The sequence below is a fragment of the Silene latifolia genome, chromosome 9, assembly GCF_048544455.1.
Source record: "Silene latifolia isolate original U9 population chromosome 9, ASM4854445v1, whole genome shotgun sequence".
Taxonomy (NCBI): domain Eukaryota; kingdom Viridiplantae; phylum Streptophyta; class Magnoliopsida; order Caryophyllales; family Caryophyllaceae; genus Silene; species Silene latifolia.
The window spans coordinates 31,639,516-31,662,191 of record NC_133534.1 but is presented as its reverse complement, the minus strand read 5'-3'; the positions used below and the strand labels follow the sequence as shown (position 1 = coordinate 31,662,191).

Genomic DNA, 22,676 nt, shown 5'->3' with positions numbered 1-22,676 from the left:
TTGTATGAGATATTTGGGTGGCATTTGGTGTTTTCATTGTAATAATTAGAATAAGGGGTACCATTCTTGTATGCTTGAAAAGCATTCACTTGTTCATTTGTTCCCCTACATTCACTTTGGTCATGTCCTAAAGTTCCACAATTCTCACATATCCCACTTGGGATTGATGAAGATGCCGTCATTGCATTAAAATGTTGCTTTGGTGATTTTGAGGCTTCTTCAAGTCTAGCCATAGCTTTTTCGAACTTTAAGTTGATGGTATCAATGTGAGCACTAAGTTGAGCTTTCCTCCTCTAGTAGCCTTGTGAGGTCTACTATATTGTGAATTATGGACTGCCATTTCCTTAATCTTGTTCCAAGTTTGATATCGTCAACTTCGGTGAACATACCATTTGATCCCATGTTGAGAATGTTTCTTAAGTCTTCATAAAGACCATTCCAAAATTGTTGAACCAAGAACCACTCGCTAAGTCCATGATGAGGACATGAGCGACAAATTCCCTTGAACCGCTCCCAAGCTTCATACAAAGATTCTTCATCTCTTTGCTTAAAACCCGTAATTTGAGCTCTTAGCATGTTAGTCTTTTCCGGTGGGTAGAACTTTTTGTAGAAGGCTAGAGCCAATTTCTTCCAAGAGTAAATTCCGAGAGTAGCCTTATCAAGGCTCTTCAACCATTGTTTTGCGGTACCAATTAGAGAAAAAGGGAATAAGACCCATCTAATTTGGTCTTGAGTTACACCGGTTTGTGAAATCACATCAAAATAGTCACAAAAGTCTCCATGTGAGAATGAGGGTCTTCACTAGGCATCCCCTAAATTGGCTTCTTTCGACTAATTGGATAAATGCGTATTTAGCAATAAAATTTCCGGTTAAGTGTTGTGGTGTGGGAGTACCATTGGGTAGGTCCTCCTCGGTTGGTACGGAATGTGATGAAAATTTAGACATTGTGGGTTGATTTTGGGTTGGATTGTGTGTTGGGTTCTCTTCACCTTCTCTTGCAAAAGGGTTTACGAACTCAATAGTGTTTGGTTAAATATCTACAACCTCACCAATACCTCTCAAAGTACCTCTAGCAAATCTTCTATTGTTTGTCAAAGTTCTTTCAATTTCGTGATCAATGGGTAACAAGTTACCTTGTGATCTTCTAGACATGCAAAATATCAAACAACTCGAAAATAATTAGAACAAACCTTCAGGAGTTTTACTTCCCCAAGGCAAAGAAAGACACAACTAATAACAATTTAAGAAAATCTAAATCAAGTTAACACCGTCCCCGGCAACGGCGCCATTTTTGGTAGGGACTCACTTGGAGCTTAATTTCGGTTACTTGTTGTTAGGAGCACCTAGACCAAAATAATATTTATATCTCCACAAACAACTCTACTATTAGTAAAGAGGTAAGTAAAGGTCGGATCCCAAGGGACGGGTATTGAAGTAAGATTTTCAATTGTAAGTAGCGGTGTCTAAGGGTGTCACAATTTGGGGTTTGAAGTAGAAGATCACTAAACTAAATAGCAATGAAAGTAAACAAGCAAGATGATTAAAAAGGGATGTAAACAGCTGGTAAAAGGCACTAGGGTGTCATGGGGTCATAGAAGATTCATGGGAATTGATCATACAAACATATTCTCAAATTATAAGCAAGACATTATTGTTGTGATGGATCGAGTTGGTTTACATCTTACAATCCTTGGAAGGTTTGGGTCCCGGAGCCGAATCGATTAGATTGTACAACACCTACAAGTCGACTTAATCCTCCCTAGTCAACTATATGCATGGTCTAATGAGACTCGAGTTGGTTTATGTCTTACAAGTCTCATTGAAAAGGTAAGTGATGGGTAAAAAATTTAAGGATTCATAGGCTCGCATTTCATCAAACATAACATGTGCATAAGTTGAGATCACAACAAGCAAACAAATAAACTATGAAAACATATTAAATTAAGCATGAATCATTCCCCATGTTGATTTCCCCTAATTACCCATTAACCCTAGTTAAGGAAACTACTCACTCATTATCAAGTTTAGCATGTTAACAAGGTTGTCAATCATACCAACAAAGCAAAACATGATAAATAAATGAAGATGATTAACAATAATTAAAAAGGGATTAAGAGAATTATACCTACTAATGATTCCAATAATAAAGCAAAGAATAATAGAAGTACTTGATGATTGATTGGAAGGTTGTCAATCTCCCAATAATAACCCAAATAATCTTCAATTACCCAAAATAGAAGATGAACAAAAGAGAGATTAAGAAAATGAGATTTGTATTAAGACTTGATTAAAAGTTGATTACAAGATTAAGAAGAGACTAGAATGATATAAACTACACTAAAGGTTGATAAGAAGAATCTGATTATCTAATTAGACTAATGGGGTATTTATAGTGGGGATTAGGTGCACAAATTAGGGTTTACTAAGGGCTTAAATGACGATTAAGTCCTTGAGGAATCGCTTCTCTCAAAAAAGATGCCGGTCTCCTTTTTGCCGGTCTTTCCAAAATATGCGCATCCTTCATAGAACAAGAAGAAAACAAAAAGTTGTTGTAACACAATCCGAGCGTCCAAGGCAGCGGGATGAGCGGATTGCCTGGCTGCTGGACGAGCGGATTCCTTGGCCGGACGCTCGGATTCTGGCCTTCTTGGACGTGCGTCCCGAGGTTCAATCCGCTCGGATTCGGGGTCAGTTTCCCTCTTTTCTTCCTTCTTCTTCCAACAATCCTCGGGGATCTTGTCGGAGATGCAAGGATCTTTCCTCATCATTGCCCATCTACTATAATATGTACAAAGGCCTTCTAGTCTTGTCTTCTGTTTGATGCTTGGTCATTGAATTCAATCAATTTAGCTCTATTTTGCCATGAAAATGCAAGGTTTGCAATCCTTTCCTACCAAGGGAACAAAAACTCAAAGAATATGCAAAACAAAGGACTAAAGACAATAAATGACCTAAATATGCACTAAAAAGCATCGAAACAAGGCTAATTCGGGGACTAAATATGCTCAAATAATGGTCACATCAATCCCAGCTCGATGATGGCTTTCTCCTCCTCCGTAAGTCTCTCATAGGCCTCCATCATCGTCGTGTAGCCGGAAAAGGACCTCAAGATCCCGACATCCTGTATCAGTCCAGGTCAAATGCTATCTTTATCATAAGATCAACGAGGAATGAAACAGCAAGTGAATAAGGAAAGGTAGTAAGGAAATGACGAGTTCAAGACTTACCAAAATCCTCACCATCCTGTAAGACAGGTGGCTCACTGCTGCCCAAATGAGATGTCTGTCATTCCATTTCTTAGCCCACTCGGGTGCCCCCGCTAGCTGGCGACCACCACGTCCTACGTTTGCCCGCCTAGGGACCTCCTCGATCTCCTCCTCAACTATCTCCTTGACCGCCCCCTCAAGAGCGAGAGAAGGGTCGAAGTCGATATCCACATCCATGGGAGCCCTCCCTGACATATAAAGAACATCACCTGCGAAATTAAAGTAAATTAGGCCGCGTCAAATGACGACAAACCTCGGTTAGGGTTGTTTCAAGCCTTTTAAGCCCCGAAAATGGCCTTTTTTGCCATCTTTGGCCATTTCACTCGAAACCCGACCACTCTTGTGATAAATTCGGCCAAGTCAAGTCTAAGTTCAAGCCTAGTCACGGGTTTGAGTCGAAATTTCGGCAGCATTTCGCTATAATAGCAATTATGCCCTAGAAAAGTCCTGAAAAGGCTATCACAAATCAAAAATCCGAAATGGTAGGAAGTTTACCATTACACAAGGGTTCCAAAAACAAAATTTCATCAAAAATGGACAATCCTAAAGGCATTCTCGAAGCAATTTTCGAAACAGGTGAGAACTCATCTCAATTTCGCTCAAATGCTCAATACTTGACGAAAATTCAAAAAGAATACATGGTTATGTTCCTAACATTGCCAATTATCCATTTCTAATGTCAATTTTACAAGGCAAATCCATTTGGGGGAAAAGCCCCAAATTTTCGACATATTGGGTTGAAAAACCCCAACTTTTTTCGATCAAAATCAAGCAAATACAAGAATTAAAAACTAGAATGTGACACATACCTCGATTAGTCTTGATTAATGGCGTGATTTGATCAAGTTTTGACATATTTTGGTTCGAATTTGAGGGAGTTTTTAAATAGAATTTGAGTTTTGTTATTATGAAATGAAACACGGGTTTTTGCGAGTTTTTACTCAGACAGGGACAAGCCCGGGAAAGGACGCAGCACCTGCCGCGCCTCTTCCAAGAGTCACAGCTCTTGCTGTGCCTCTTACCCAGCTCCCCTCCTGATCAATTTTCAAATGGTTGTTACAAGTTCGTTATTTGTGGGCCCATTTTTATGCGCCTCTTCTCCAACACAATATATCATATGTTTGGTCTATTGGATATTTATTTTTTTATCCGGACCAGTATTTTTATCTTTAAGCAGTCTTCGAACCGTCGCAGTATTTTATCTTCAAGCAGACTGCGAACCGTCGCAGTATTTTATCCTTCATCGGAACTTCGCTTGCAACAACAACGAGCGGATTTCGCCTTTGTCTATACCTTTTATCCACCGAGAGTTCATGACAGACGATTGCACTTCTCGAGAGATGGAGTTTTTTGGAAGAAGACACAAGCATATTCCCAGAAATGATTCAATCCAGACGAAATCATCAACATATTCCCCGACGAGAGTTCGCTTGAGACCGACACAAGCAGATTCCCCCAGCTATTCCTACCGACGTCCAGCTGTCCTCAATTTTATTCATTCCAAGAAAGAAGTCTCGGGTATGATTTCTTCTTATGGCTGGCAAGCCTCCGTACGTAGTCTAATGGACTTTAAACGACCCTCCCCGATAGTCGACAGACTCTAAAATGTTCTCGACGACAGGTCCTTGGCTCAGACCCCTGGAGCCGCCTCGCGTCGCCATAGTCGTCAGGTTGTAATCTTCGATTAAGTTTATGGCTATACTTTCACTTTCGCCTTGTCCAAGCCTCAGTCAAAGTGGGGGCTCTGTAGATACCTCATTTCTGCACCTCCCGCAAGCCACCCGGTGATGATTGGGCCGCAAGTTTGGTATACGGAACGATTTATGACAGTTTGTAAGTTTATCATCAAGTGATAGCTCAAATACTTGCGTCTACCCCTTGGTTGTCATCTAAGTGCCGATACGGTCATTTTTACACAAGTTAGAGTTCATTTGGAGTTCGGGTCAAAAACCGCTTCATTTTCTAATAAACCGTTTAAAATGCCGAGTCGGAATGTCCTTGAATATTCCGGATATTTTTATTCTATAAATTAATTTTATATCTTTTGGCAAAATATATCCCGAAAATCTTATTTTAAAGAATAAGGAAGTTGAGATCCACCGCAACCCCATAAAGGAAACGCGAAAATCTTTCTTCCGTAGGAGGAAACCTCTGGGGAAAGGACGCCGCACCTGTTGCACCTCTTCGAAGGATCACAACAGCTGTTGCGCCTCTTCCCCAGCTCTTTTCTGCATGTTTTCATATTTTTCCGTGATTTCTTTCCAAAGTTTGAGTCATTCCATAACTCTCCATATTTTCTAGTATAAATAGGGACCTTCGTTCCACATATTCTTCACGCGAGTGTCCGCCCTTCTCTTATCCCGTTGCATTCTAAGACCGTGCTCTAAACTTTTGACGTATACATGCTTGATCAATCGACCACGTAAGCTCAGATCATTCTGAGTACCAGTCACGTTGCATGACCGACCAATTTGACCACTATACATCAATCAATTTAATCTAAATCCTCTTACGAGGGTACTTTCTACATACATTCGAGTCGAGCAATCACTAAAACGATAACTTAGTTGATCTCGTTTCGTCAAACATGTAAGTTTGAGGGTGTAAATCCCATCTTTATTACTGTATTTTATTTTTGTACTAATTAATGTAAGATTCACGTCAAAAGTATGTTTAAAATTGACTTATAAAACCTTATTTTCAAACTACTTTTACGGATCAGTAGTAACCAGATGTCGAGAAGAAATGCAGCAACTGTTGCGCCTCTTTGAAGAGTCGCAACATCTGCCAAAGGCTGTCGCAGTTCATGCTTTTCTTTTTCTTCCTCGGTTCTCTGTTTGATTCGTTCCTTTTCTTTTGTTCGTTTGTTTTCTTTCTTTCATTCATACATAATAAATTTTCAATACATATTCTTAATAATTATGCTTTGCTTTACGGTTTAAATCCCTTATAATCGATGTTTGCGGGTTTTCGCCATTAAATCAAACCCGGATTTTTAGAGACTTGATTCATTCATATCAAGTTTCTGAGGTTCGCCTTTGTACATATTTTGACAGTTTATTTCCAGTTTGTCTACATCTTTCAACTCGTGTCTTAAATTTAATAGTTTGACACAATTCGTTTTAATTCATTTTAATTAGCCTTTTAATTCGCTCTAATTAGTTTTAATTCATTTTTATCTCTTTTATGACGATTCATATGTAAATCAATATACTAACTCACTTTCATCCAAGTTAAATATAAATAATCAACCATTAAACCTTGCCAACGAACATTAACAACACGCATTTCTGACTTCGCAGCCAGAACTCACCTCAGGAACAGACGCAGTGATCACTGCGCCTCTTCCAAGGGACGCAGCAATGTTGCGCCTGTTCCGAGGTGATTTCTGTCTCTGAACTTCCGTTTTTGTTTTGACTTAATTCTTTAATTACGTATTAATCGACTATTAATCGTAATATCACCCTTAATCTGTCCATATTTTTTAACCTAGTTTATTTTCGTTTCTTTTTCTCAAATTGTCCGTCTTAAGTATATTTTTGACGTAAATCATTAAATCGTTGTAATTTATTGTATTTTATTATGGATGATTTATTCACTTGTTCTTCACATGAAATCAATCCTAAATCCTAATTTGACATTAATGAGTGCTAATTACTTGTTCACCGACTTAGTTAATTCTCACATGCTAGGATCAAAATGTTGGATGTTGCATTGCATGCATATAATCGACAGCATATCAAATACGAATGACTTCCCTAATCATTAGTAGAGGCCACTACGAGGCGAGAGGTATTAGGTGTTCAGTAAAAGGAATTCCTAATACATACCCTCACCCCTTACTCCAGATCTCTGTGAACATCCGTGTTCATTAGCATCAACGAGAGTCATTATAGATATAGAATGCTAAGGGTAACAAGTTCTTAGTTTTCATGTCACTACTTTGTGTCTTGACATGACACGAGGTATTCGAACGGTTCCAACTTCCCATAAAATTGGTGGACTCCACAAATGCAAATGTTTGTCCCCAAGCGCCCCTGTGGGCCCCCGTGTCTAAAGGAGGTCCCTTCAGCGTCACGGACCGTCCTCTTGGCTCGCCATGAGCTTGAACTGGTACTGGTTGAAGAAGAATAGTTCTCGTCCACATACGCCTTCACTTTCTTCTTCCCATTGTCATTCTTATTGGCATCGTCTTTCGCGTCATTCCCATCATCGAGCTTGGTTTTCACTGTACCTCTATCGACAAAATCTCCAGTATCCACTCTATTTATACCTGCAACAATGGACACAACAGGATGGTTCTCCATATTGCTCTCAGTCTGAGGCGGAGGTGTTAATATAGCAGCACAAAACTCAATATTATCGACTGGAGAATCTATGTCAGGGTCTATAGAGGGTAGGGCATTGCACAATTGAACCTGCATAGGAGCCCTACGAACATTCGACTGATAGAAAATCAGCTCCTCGTCACCTACCCGAAAAGTAAGAGTCTTCCCCCCAACATCTATCACTACAAGAGCAGTAAATAAGAATGGTCGTCCTAATATAATAGGAGTGTAAGAATCCTCGGGGATGTCTAAGACCACAAAGTAAACGGGAATAAAGAATTTCCCGATCTTTACAGATATGTCCTCTAAGACACCTAGGGGCCGTGATATTGTACGGTTGGCCATCTGCACAGTCATATTGGTACAGTGAAATTTAGTCAAACCAAGTCTCTTAGAGAGAGACAATGGTAAGACACTCACGCTTGCTCCTAAATCACTTAGCGCATTATCAATCAAGTGGGTCCCTATATGGCATGGAATAGAAAAGCTACTCGGGTCAAACTGTTTGGGTGGTGTCTTATTCTGAATTAGGGCAGTGCCCACTTCAGTCAAAGCTATCGTTTCATGCTCATTAATATGCCTCTTACGCGTTAATATTTCTTTCATAAATTTCATGTAAGAGGGTACGTGAGTTAGGAATTCGGCGAATGGAACGTTGACATGAAGGCTCTTTAAAATATCAGCAAATTTTCCGAACTGTTGTTCAGCCTTCCTGTTCTGCAATCGCCTCGGGAAAGGGACCATGATAGGAATTTCCAAACCTTTATTTCTTTCTGCCAAGGTGTCAACACGATCATCAGCTATTTTACTCGATTAACCACTTTTTCCCTTCGATCTAGCACTTTTATCAACAACTTCACTTGATCGAGGACTATCATCCACTCGATCGAAAGCTTCAATATCAACAGTACTCGATCGAACATCAGAATCATTCGATCGAGTACTTTCCTTAGCAATTCCTCTCGATCGACCACCTGAAATGAGTCGATCGGGTATTTTTCCCAGGTTCAGCATATTTTCGTCGAATGAAGACTATTCACGCTCAGTAACATTGATTTCCGGGTCTGATTTGTCATCTTCTATCGACATTTTAGGTCCCTCATAGGAAAGATCGCTTCTCAAATTAATTAAATTCACCGTCTCGTGATGTTTCTTATCAGGTTGGGACGGTTAATGACCCGACTGCATTGAAGCTTGATTAGTAGCGAGTTGAGCGAGCTATTTCAGACTCAATTGACTTTATAGATGCATCTTTTTGTTGGCCACTTTTCTGCAACTGAATAGTCAATGATTGAATCATCGACTTCAACTCGACCATTTCACTTACGCCACTGGAAGAAGCACCTTGTTGCGGCGGTGGAAAAGATGGAGGCTTTTGAAAGCCTTGTTGAGCTTTATGAGGTGGAACGTAATGTTGTTGCTACTGCGGTGGAGATAAAGGATTCAGTACGTTCTGACTAGTTCATCTCAAGTTAGGATGGACTCCATTCTGATTGATGTAATAGGAGCCCCCTTGCCTATATTGTTGAAAGGCAAGAACCTGCTCCTTTTCAGTTAGACAGTCAATAGCAGTGTGACCATCATTACTACCGCATCTCTCACATAAAACGGCTTCTAGTCTGGTCAACAAGTAAACCGTCTGTTAATTTTCCGCATTCTGCAACTCCAACTTGTTAAACCTGGAATTCATGGCTTCCAAATTAGCCACAGCTGCACTATCGACTGAAGAAACCGTTCTAATTCCTTCTCTTGGGTTCCCATATTCATCGCAATGGGTATGTAACACCCCCATACTCCAAGTGCCTTACCAGGACCACTTAAGGCATGGAAATGCTACCATCTCGGTTACCCGAGGCAATGATTATCATAAGACAATAAAGAAACATATTTAAATAATAATTAACGTTTAAAGTGATTACATGCCAAAAACCAAAACTGATAAAGAGATACAAGTTCTCCAAAACTATCTACTATCAAAAGACTATAAAACTATCAAACACAAATGAAGACTTCTAAATCGCATCGTGGTGACTCCTCCCGATTATCCCATACGCATCGATCATACCGCTCAATAATCGCTCACCACCCCGAATGGATCACCACAGTTTTTAAAACATTTAACGGGGTCGATTACTAATCACACAATTCAATATATCAACAATAAGATAAATGTAGACAAACCTTAACCGTCACACACACACACAACCACACCAATCCCAACAATCTCAATCACCGATCGTCCACCGGACCACCACGCCAATGGGGGGGACCGCAGCCGTTCCCACCTAAGCCCCGCTCATCATACCGAGCGATAACCCTGTCCCATTAATGTGCACATCCCCTTTCGTGGCGGGTTCCACGAAGGGCGAAACTAGGGCGTGAGATCACTCCCGCAAGTGACCCCACTCAGCCGAGAACGCATCTCGAGAACCATCAACAACAATCACAACCACAAACACAATACAATCATCACATCAAACAACTAACTACAGCACATCACCAATATCCCATTATGGGACTAATACTGAGTAGGAAATCCTACCTGGAAAGCACAACACGCAGACGGTATCTACAGCTGTATCAAAACGGCTCCTCTACGAATTCTCCTCCTACCATACAACACATAGATGCTACCATTCAATTACTATTCATAAAAACCCCCAATTCCCAAATTAGGGTTTCATCAATCTTAACAAAACATTATAGAAATTATATTAAAAGCTTACCCTCGATGCAAGGAATCCAACGACACGAACTACGATACGAACCGACCGTCTGAACTCCGGGAATTGTCAAGAACGCGATTAGGAAGAAGAACTAGTTGCTTTCTCTCTTAAACAGGTTTTAGGTTTTGTAAAAAGTGATTTAAAACAATTACGAATATGTTTAAATACCTTAATCGCGTAATTAACAAAACCCGAGAAAACTCCCCCGTAAAACCGGACACTCGATCGAGTACCCAAGGTACTCGATCGAGTACCCCCCTACTCGATCGAGTGCCCCAGCTACTCGATCGAGTGCCCAACAGGTCAGAAACTATTTCTAAAACGCAACTTACCCTTACTCGACAGAGTAAGGCCTACTCGATAGAGTACCCCAAGACTTATAAATACGGAGTATTACAGTCTTCCCTCCTTAAAAAGAACTTCGTCCCCGAAGTTCAACCCATACATAAAAACAACCATACTAACTCGACCAAGACACAACAACATAACTAAGAACTCAAGAACTCGACCAAACATAAAACATGAACTTTTAACACCCACTCCACCAACTATGTTTACTTCCCTAACATGACTCACGATATCGTATCTACCACATATATCTCTCTCACGACACCAACTCCATACATAACCAACTACCATCCTCTAATGCTGCTAGCTCCATAATATCATCCACTATCAAATCCAAAATCAAGACACTCATAGACATCAAACGGAATGTTACATTCTACCACCCTTAAAAGGAACTTCGTCCTCGAAGTTTACTCACACTCATAATCTCATCATCTAACTGTCAACACTATCGAAGTATTCTCGCATTCCTAACATCAAACTACTACAAGCACGTCCGTGACCTTTTAACACTATCAACCACAACATATACAAATCCATATCTTATGCTACACCAACACTCTACTTCCAAATATACTACCATATGAACAACCATCAAAATCTCTTTTATCGCATCCTACTCCTCTTAAGATAAATGTTACGTCCTCGTAACTCACTAATACTAAATCCTAGATATATCTTTCCCTTTTCTCATCACCACCGCATGTCAAAGATAATCACCTATAACCTAAACACTCGCCATGCACATATCCAAGGCTTTCTTACTTAAACATTTTTCATACCTCAACTCATACGGCACACCACCTAATCTATACCATAAAACGCGTGGTAAAAATACCATACTAACTCTCCATTCTTACTGCAAAACAACATACCTCTCTATGTAAGGCACCTATCTCCCAAAAGCATAACTCACGATCTACGCTCACACTAGATCCTCAAGTTCTTTCCTTCATTACCGCAAAACTCATACACAACTTAACATGACACTATTTCCTCCAACACCCTACACTCACTGCCTCAACAAAGGATTATGAACCACCTGCATCTATCAGGTCATTACCACACATGTTTTACGAATCATTTGCCATTACCATGTCCACTAAAGCCTTATCTAGAACAAGATCAAATTTACTGTAACAACCTCTCACAACCGCGTCTCATCAACATGATATCACTATACCATGACAACAACGAAAACATATACAACTCTATTTCATACCATACTCTACCCTGATTCTCAAACTTAAACTGGTAAAGAAAATATCAATAACAAAACAATCTGTCTATCTCGTAAAACCAAACTCACAGGAGCAACATCAAACAAAACAACAATCTATGTATTACTGGTATGCACTTTCGAAAACTCGTATCATAATCATCCCGCCTACTCCACCACAACCGGTGACGGCATCACAACACCGCCACCAACAGCCACACCGTAGTGCGAAAATACCCGCATCACAACACTAAATATCGTGCCCGGATCACCACCCGGGGCACAACAACCACATCGATAGACATCACAATCATACAACTCCCATAAACATTGACTCGAATAACTTTTCAGACAAGAAAAACTTACTCAAATCCACTTTACTAAATCATAACACAACATATTTTATGAATTAAACAGATAATAACCTCGTGAATATCATCCCCTTACCATATCACAGATTGACATGTATCATGAATACAGGCAAGCATAACTAGTCATGCCAAATCAGTCAAATTATTACCCTTTTTAAACATCGTTCCATTATGTTCTCGTATCCAACATGTATTACAGAAAATTCAGACAACAACATTATAACTATCACACCACACCGCTTCTTGTGAGGTCACAACCTCACACAAACATTTATACACATCATAGACCCGTAATCACATCCAACTGGTCAGTCCTGATCACGTAAGTTACCACTCAACATAGGTTACCTACCGCCCGAGCTTAACTCATATGCCCCTCACAATATTTTCCCCTATTCGCACAACCATCACTTCTTGTCAAGTATAACCATACCATTACTATTCAACTATTAGCATCCGCCTCATCTAACCACATCTTATACCTTCTCACAACTATACACAATAATCGTGTCCCTACCAAATCAACCTCTTTTGAATTGCTACCTTTCTAATATCCCATCACTCTTAACCCTTAGTCACAAACCATAACACCACCACTTTGTCCGGACATCAAACCTCTTTCACTCATCTCTAAACATCACGATTTCTTTCCTATCTTTGGTTAACATTCCAAATAACTATCATCAAATTCACCAACAAAGTTTACATCAACATCATTCCCAATCTTGTTTTTTGTATTGTCATCCAACTCTCCACCAAATATCTCGTATCCTGCCAATACTCCACCAACTTATTACTCCCTTAATTCCTCGAAACTCATTATCAATCATATTGTCCTTAAACTTCTATATAATCATTAGCTAATATCCTCATGATAATATCATAAATCTCGACGATTCCTTACTTCTATATCACATAACTCTGGTCAACATTTTTCCTCAACTTACTTTTATCCTTCTTTTCTCTTTACACTCAACAATAACAATTAATAGTTCAACTCCTTATTCCTTCTAGCTAACTCTTTAGAAATCCAGTTACCCCTTCGTTGCTCCAAAACTCAAATTCCATTATTTTCTACCGACATCATCTCACTCTTTCTTACCATGGATCTTCTCTTATTATGCTATCACTCACACTTGCCACTAATCTATCCATAAAATCCACGTTCATTCTCCCTTTTTACATCTCTAGAAATCAAAATTCTCTTTTTATACCGTTAATTGCCCAAGGAAATCACACATTAGTTTCGTCTCTCGGTGACACAAATTTCCAAACTCAGTCACTATCTGCAAATCCACGTCGCGACATATCCCATTAAGTTCACTATATACCACTCGTCTCAATTCCTCTAAAACGACCTTTCATTACATATATTCTTACTCAACACTATTTCTAACCATCTCCATCCATAATCCGTTATACATCTCAAGTTGCTACTATCCACATCCTTTCTTTCAATACTTTCATTCTCACGTTCCTTAGACTCACATCATCCATTGCCCACATTCACATACTTTTACGTTACTCAACACACACTCATATCACTCATCTCATTTCATCTCAGAAAACATGCTCCATGTCTTAATTAAGCCATAACAATCTTCCTTTTCTTTTTCCACTATCTATTACAACCACGTATAACTCATGTCCTCCCACCGAACTCATACTCAACACAAAGCCACTCACTACACCACAAGATTGGGTAACTTACGCGTCAAGACCAACATACATGTAAAACAATGCATAAAGAAGCAAAATAATAACTTTGAATTAAACATAATATGCAACGAATTCAAAAGATAAGCATATGACCCAAAACAGGGGTCACTAGATCGAGTAAGGGACTTACTCGATCGAGTAGGTGAAGATCAGAAGCACGTAAAACAAATTGCCAGGGACACTCGATCGAGTAACTTACGTACACGATCGAGTACCCCCCTACTCGATCGAGTACCAAGGCTACTCGATCGAGTACCTACGCATTTCTCAAAGACTTTGTCCGTTTTAAAAAACAGTCATAACTCACTCATTTCTTGGTCAATTTGGGCGTGTGACCTATCGTTAGAATCGTAAAAGGACAAGCTATCACCTCCAATTGGAATCACATTAAAATCATCTATGCATCTCAAGTTATAACAGTTTAAAGACAACTTTGCTGTAATTAGACGACATAACTATTCGATTTTCTCTTTCAAACACTTAAACGATAACAATGGTAAACAAAACAACTCAATACTCACAAAACCAGTATCCCTAACCACATGTTACTATTTTCAAAAGTTAAGCAACAAATAACTCGATGCACATATATCATTCAACTTACCAATCACATATTACCCACATGTTTTAATTTTATAACTTTTCGCAACACAAAATATACTCATACCTTACGAATCGTATTTCCATGTTACTAATGCAACAATATTACAAACCCACTTCGTCACCTAAACATATTCATAATCACCAAAATTCATATTCTCATGCAATTGACACCCCATCTTTTCCAATCGGTTCATCTATTTCATCCACAAGTGCATACGATTCCACAATAGACAATTATATGAACTTATTATCTAACTTTACGCAAACAGGATTATAAAAAAAAAAAAAAAAAAAAATCATGTCACATCCTCTAACCACAAGTTACTAGTATGTACACATTATAAATCATTCATCCTGCACATCATTATTCATCACATATAATCTTATTCCTTTTTCCACCCCATCATTCGTCATTCTCACATACTTTTCCAACTATTCCAATCAACATGGTAAACCAAGTATCATCCAACATGCTTTCAACCAACCACATACAAAATCACCCTTATTCATGCCACACATCCCCATATTGGAACACAATTCACAAGATAAACACATAGCGATCCCGACTCATATCCCATGTGACCGGTTCAAAATTATAGGGCGAGTTCGCGACTTTAGGACGTCTCCCAAGTCTTTGCATTAGCTCCTACAACCTTTACCCCGGATTCATTTTAATTGACTCCCTATATTCATTGGATTCATTGGTTACAGGTTTCAGGATCGTCGCTCTGATACCATTTGTAACACTCCCATACTCCAAGTGCCTTACCAGGACCACTTAAGGCATGGAAATGCTACCATCTCGGTTACAGAAGGCAATGATTATCATAAGACAATAAAGAAACATATTTAAATAATAATTAACGTTTAAAGTGATTACATGCCAAAAACCAAAACCGATAAAGAGATACAAGTTCTCCAAAACTATCTACTATCAAAAGACTATAAAACTATCAAACACAATGGAAGACTTCTAAATCGCATCGTGGTGACTCCTCCCGCTTATCCCATACGCATCGATCATACATACCGCTCAATAATCGCTCACCACCCCGAATGGATCACCACGATTTTTAAAACATTTAACGGGGTCGATACTAATCACACAATTCAATATATCAACAATAAGATAAACAGACAACTTAACCGTCACACACACACACACCACACCAATCCCAACAATCTCAATCACCGATCGTCCACCGGACCCACCCCGATGGGGGACCGCAGCCGTTCCCACCTAAGCCCCGCTCATCATACCGAGCGATAACCCCGTCCCATTAATGTGCACATCCCCTTTCGTGGCGGGTTCCACGAAGGGTGAAACTAGGGCGTGAGATCACTCCCGCAAGTGACCCCACTCAGCCGAGAACGCATCTCGAGAACCATCAACAACAATCACAACCACAAACACAATACAATCATCACATCAAACAACTAACTACAAGACATCACCAATATCCCATTATGGGACTAATACTTGAGTAGGAAATCCTACCGGAAAGCACAACACGCAGACGGTATCTACAAATTTGTATCAAAACGGCTCCTCTACGAATTCTCCTCCTACCATACAACACATAGATGCTACCATTCAATTACTATTCATAAAAACCCCCAATTCCCAAATTAGGGTTTCATCAATCTTAACAAAACATTATAGAAATTATATTAAAAGCTTACCCTCGACGCAAGGAATCCAACGACACGAACTACGATACGAACCGACCGTCTGAACTCCGGGAATTGTCAAGAACGCGATTAGGAAGAAGAACTAGTTGCTTTCTCTCTTAAACAGGTTTTAGGTTTTGTAAAAAGTGATTTAAAACAATTACGAATATGTTTAAATACCTTAATCGCGTAATTAAAAAAACCCGAGAAAACTCCCCCGTAAAACCGGACACTCGATCGAGTACCCAAGGTACTCGATCGAGTACCCCCCTACTCGATCGAGTGCCCCAGCTACTCGATCGAGTGCCCAACAGGTCAGAAACTATTTCTAAAACGCAACTTACCCTTACTCGACAGAGTAAGGCCTACTCGATAGAGTACCCCAAGACTTATAAATACGGAGTATTACAGGGTAGCCATCTACTCTACGATTTCCCATCCTTTGTCATCATCGATATTCTTTTGGAACCGACCATTTGACGCAACATCCAAAATAACACGGTGATCGTCATACAACCCATTATAAAACTAGTTGCATAAGAACCACTGATCAAAACTGTGATGAGGAACGGACCGCACAAGCTTTTTAAACCGACCCCATGCCTCGTACAAATTCTCATTCGTTGTTTGATTGAAACTTGTAATCTTTCCTCTCAGCTGATTAGTTCGTTGCGGAGGAAAGTACCTTTTGTAGAAGGCTAGGGCAAAGGTCTCCCAGTCAGTAACCGCGGCTGCAGCTCTATCAAGATCAATGAGCCACTCTAGGGCTCTATCAGTCAAAGAGAAAGGAAATAGGACCTCCTTAATCTTGTCCTGAGTCACTCCCTTAGTGGCGGGAATGGTACAGCAGTAGTCTGTGAAAACCTCCATATGTTTTCACGGATCCTCTCCAGCTACTCCACAATACAAATTTTTTTCAACCAAGTTGATATAAGACGGTTTGATATCAAACGTGCTCCCATCTTCTGTCGCAAGGTTGATGTAATACTCCGTATTTATATGTCTTGGGGTACTCTATCGAGTAGCCCTTACTCTGTCGAATAAGGGCAAGTTGCGAAATAAAATAGTTTCTGACCTGTTGGGTACTCGATCGAGTAGCTGGGGTACTCGATCGAGTAAGGGGGTACTCGATCGAGTACCTTGGGTACTCGATCGAGTGTCCGGTTTACGGGGAGTTTTTCTCGGGTTTTGTTAATTACGCGATTAAGTATTTAAACATATTCGTAATTGTTTTAAATCACTTTTTACAAAACCTAAAACCTGTTTAAGAGAGAAAGCAACTAGTCTTCTTCCTAATCGCGTTCTTGACAATTCCCGGAGTTCAGACGGTCAGTTCGTATCGTAGTTCGCGTCGTTGGATTCCCTGCGTCGAGGGTAAGCTTTTAATATAATTTATATAATGTTTTGTTAAGATTGATGAAACCCTAATTTAGGAATTGGGGGTTTTTATGAGTAGTATTTGAATGGTAGCATCTATGTGTTGTATGGTAGGAGGAGAATTCGTAGAGGAGCCGTTTTGATACAAATTGTAGATACCGTCTGCGTGTTGTGCTTTCCAGGTAGGATTTCCTACTCAGTATTAGTCCCATAATGGGATATTGGTGATGTGCTGTAGTTAGTTGTTTGATATGATGATTGTGATTGTGATTGTGATTGTGATTGGTTGTCTATGGCTCTCGAGATGCGTTCTCGGCTGAGTGGGGTCACTTGCGGGAGTGATCTCACGCCCTAGTTTCGCCCTTCGTGGAACCCGCCACGGAAGGGGATGTGCACATTAATGGACAGGGTTATCGCTCGTACGATGAGCGGGGCTTAGGTGGGAACGGCAGTGCGGTCCCCCATCGGCGTGGTAATGGGTCCAAAGGTGGACGATCAAGATTGAGATGATGGGAGTTGGTGGTGTGTGTGTGTGTGTGTGTGTGACAGATTCAAATTGTCTGTTTATCTTATTGTTGTTATCTATATTGATTGTGTGATTAGTATCGACCCGTTTAAATGTTTTAAAAATCTGTGGTGATCCATTCGGGGTGGTGAGCGATTATTGAGCGGTATGAGCGATGCGTATGGGGTAATCGGGAGGAGTCACCACGATGCCCTTTAGAAGTCTTCCGCTGTGTTTGATAGTTTTATAGTCTTTTGATAGTAGATAGTTTTGGAGAACTTGTATCTCTTTATCAGTTTTGGTTTTTGGCATGTAATCACTTTAAACGTTAATTATTATTTAAGTATGTTTCTTTATTGTCTTATGATAATCATTGCCTCGGGTAACCGAGATGGTAGCATTTCCATGCCTTAAGTGGTCCTGGTAAGGCACTTGGAGTATGGGGGTGTTACAAATGGTATCAGAGCGACGATCCTGAAACCTGTAACCAATGAATCCAATGAATATAGGGAGTCAATTAAAATGAATCCGGGGTAAAGGTTGTAGGAGCTAATGCAAAGACTTGGGAGACGTCCTAAAGTCGCGAACTCGCCCTACAATCTTGAACCGGTCACCATGGGATATGTGTCGGGATCGTTATGTGCATATTGTGTGCTGTGTGTATCTATGTAGTAGTATGTTGCATGAATTGATGATGATGACGTGAATTGTATGTTGGTTGATTGTAAAGCATGAAAGTATAATGATTGATACATGTAATTTGGCATGTTATAATTATGTAAGGAAAAGTGTTTTGTCTATATATATATATATAAAGCGATGTGTAAGTATACATGTTGTTGTTGTCGTGTTGAGTAAAAGTACAGAAGGTTGGGAGTGTGAATTGAACATGCGTTGGGTGAATATGTTGAACGAATGTGGTGGGTAAATATGTGGCATGATGGATGAATTAGTGGAAAAAGATGAATAATCGTTGTATGATAATATGATTTATGATTAAGCATGTTATATAATGAAAGTTATTTTATAATGTTATTATGCTAGTAACATGTGAATAGGGGACTTGATGTCATGTATTTGTGATTTTGTTTACGAAAAGTGATAGCATAAAAGCATGTGGGAAGCCATGATTGGCAAGTTAAATGAATTATGTGCATGATAAATGTTATTGTTTGGCTTTTTGTAGGTCGTAACATGTGGTTAGGGATAGTGATTTTACAAGTATTGAGTCGCTTTTATTCGCTTTGTTGATGTTTAAGTTGTTTGAAAGAGAAAATTGAATAGTTATGTCGTCTGATTACAGCAAAGTTGTCTTTAAACTGTTATAACTTGAGATGCATAAATGATTTTAATGTGATTCCAATTGGAGGTGATAGCTTGTTCTTTTACGATTCTAACGATAGGTCACATGCCCAAAATGACCAAGTAATGAGTGAGTTATGTCTGTTTTACGAAAACTGGACAGTGCTGAGAATTGGGGTACTCGATCGAGTAACTAGGATACTCGATCGAGTAAGGGGGTACTCGATCGTGTACGTAAGTTACTCGATCGAGTGTCCCTGGCAATTTGTTTTACGTGCTTCTGATCTTCACCTACTCGATCGAGTAAGTCCCTTACTCGATCGAGTGGCCTGTACTCGATCTAGTAACCCTTATTTTGGGTCATATGCTTATCTTTTGACTTCGTTGCATATTGTGTTTAATTCAAAGTGGTTATTTTGCTTCTTTATGCATTGTTTTACATGTATGTTGGTCTTGACGCGTAAGTTACCCAATCTTGTGGTGTAGTGAGTGGCACCTGTGGTAAGTATGAGTTCGGTGGGAGGACAAGAGTTATACGTGGTTGTAATAGATAGTGGAAAAAAGAAAAGGGAGATTGGTATGGCTTAATTGAGGCATAGAGCACGTTTTGCGAGACGGGATGAGTGATATGATTGTGAGTTGAGTAATGTAAGAGTAAGAGAATGTGGGCAAAGAGTAATGCAAGTTTAATGAATGTGAGAATAAAAAGATTGAAAGTAAGGATGCGAATAGTGGCAGCTTGAGATGTGTAAAAATTATGGAGGGAGATGGCTAGAAATAGTGTTGAGTAAGAACATATGTAATGAAAGGTCGTTTGGAAATAGTGGTATATAGTGGACTTAATAGGATATGTCGCGACGTGGATTTGCAGATAGTGACTGAGTTTGGAAATTTGTGTCACCGAGAGACGAAGCTAATGTGTGATTTCCTTGGGCAATTAACGGTATAAAAAGAGAATTTTGATTTCTAGAGATGTAAAAAGGGAGAATGAACGTGGATTTTATGGATAGATTAGTGGCAAGTGTGAGTGATAGCATAATAAGAGAAGATCCATGGTAAGAAAGAGTGAGATGATGTCGGTAGAAAATAATGGAATTTGAGTTTTGGAGCAACGAAGGGGTAACTGGATTTCTAAAGAGTTAGCTAGAAGGAATAAGGAGTTGAACTATTAATTGGTATTATTGAGTGTAAAGAGAAAAGAAGGATAAAAGTAAGCTGAGGAAAATATTCACCGGAGTTATGTGATATAAAGGTAAGGAATCATTGAAATGTGTGATAGCGTCACGAGGATGTTAGCTAAAGGTTATATAGGAGTTTCAGGACAACATGATTGATAATGAGTTTCGAGGAATTAAGGGAGCAAGAAGTTGGTGGAGTATTGGCACGATACGAGGTATTTGGTGGAGAGTTGAATGACAACACAAATAAGATAGTATTGGGAATAATGTTGAGGTAATTTTGTGGATGGGTTGATGTTCGTTATTTGGAATGATAACCAAAGATGGGAGAAGAACCGTGTTATTTTGGTATGAGTGTAAGAGGTTTGATATACGAGCAGTGGTTGTATTGTGGTGTTGTCACTAGCGGTTAAGGGTGATGGTATATTACAAAGGTAGCAATTCTAAAGAGGTTGATTTGGTAGGGACCTGATTGTTGTGTATGATTGTGAGAGGGTATAAGATGTGGTTAGATGAGGCGGATGCTAATAGTTGAATAGTAAAGGTATGGTTATATTTGGCAGGAAGTGATGGTTGTGCGAATGGGGGAATATGTTATGAGGGGCATATGAGTTAAACTCGGGCGACAAGTAACCTTTATCGAGTGGTAACTTACGTGGTCAGGATTGACTAGTTGGTTGTGATTACGGGTCTATGATATGTGTAAATGTTTGTGTGAGGTTCTGACCTCATAAGAAGTGGTATGGTGTGATAATTATAAAGTTGTTTTATGAATGTTCTGTAATATATATATGTTGGACACGGTAATTTAATTGAATGATATCCAAAAAGGTAATAATTTGATTAATTTGACATGGCTAGTTATAATTTTATGTGTATTAATAACACATGTGTATTCCGTGACATGGTAGAGATGATGTTCATGAGATGCTTATCTGTTTATCCATATAATGTGTTGCGTGGTGATTTAATAAAGTGGATTTGAGAAAGTTTTTCTTGTCTGAGAAGTTATGCTCAGTCAGTGTTTATGGGAATCGTATGCAGTCGTGATGACTATCGATGTGGTTGTGGTGCCTCGGGTGGTGATCCGGGCACGATATTTAGTGTTGTGATGCGGGTATTTTCGCATCGCGGTGTGGCTGTTGGTGGCGGTGTTGTGATGCCGTCACCGGTTGTGGTGGAGTAGGCGGGATGATTATGATTCGAGTTTCGAAAGTACATAGCAGTTATACATAGATTGTTGTTTTGTTTGATGTTGCTTCCTGTGAGTTTCAGTTGGTAAAGATAGACAGTTGTTTTGTTATTGATGTTTCTTACCAGGTTAAGTTGGGAATGAGGGTAGAGTATGATATACATAGAGTTGTATATGTTTTCGTTGTTGTCATAGACTCATGGTATAGTGACATTCTGTTAATGGGACACGGTTGTGAGAGGTTGTTACAATAATTATGATCTTGTTCTAGTTAAGGTTTCAGTAGACATGGTAATGGCAAGTGAGTCGTAGAACATGTGTGGTAATGACCCGAAAGATGCAGGTGGTTCATAATCTTTTGTTGAGACGGTGAGTGTAGGGTATTGGGAATTAGTGTCATGTTAAGTTGTGTATGAGTTTTGCGGTAATGGAAGAAAGAACTTGAGGATCTAGTGTGCGTGTACGTAACGAGTGTGGATCGTGAGTTATGCTTCTGTGAGATAAGTGCCTTACATAGAGAGGTATGTTGTTTTGCAGAAATAATGGAGAGTTAGTATGGTGATTTTGCTACGAGTTTTATGGTATAGGTTAGGTGGTATGCCAAATGAGTTGAGTTATGAGAAATGTTCAAGTAAGAGAGCCTTGGATATATGCATGGTGAGTGTTTGGTTTATAGACGGTTATCTTTGACATGTGGTGGTAAAGAGGGTAATGAAAAGATATATCTAGGATTTAGTATTAGTAAGTTACGAGGACGTAACATTTATCTTAAGAGGAGTAGGATGCGATAAAAGAGATTTTGATGGTTGTTCATATGGTAGTATATTTGGAAGTAGAGTGTTGGTGTAGCATAAGATATGGATTTGTATA

At 39.5% G+C, this 22,676-nt stretch overlaps 1 non-coding gene across 1 annotated transcript; it reads left to right on the top strand.

Moving 5' to 3' along the window:
* Window positions 1-469: 469 nt before the first annotated feature.
* LOC141604340 (small nucleolar RNA R71) lies at window positions 470-576 on the top strand. The gene has a single exon (XR_012526044.1). It is a non-coding gene; the product is annotated as a small nucleolar RNA R71 (small nucleolar RNA).
* The last annotated feature ends 22,100 nt before the right edge of the window (window positions 577-22,676 follow it).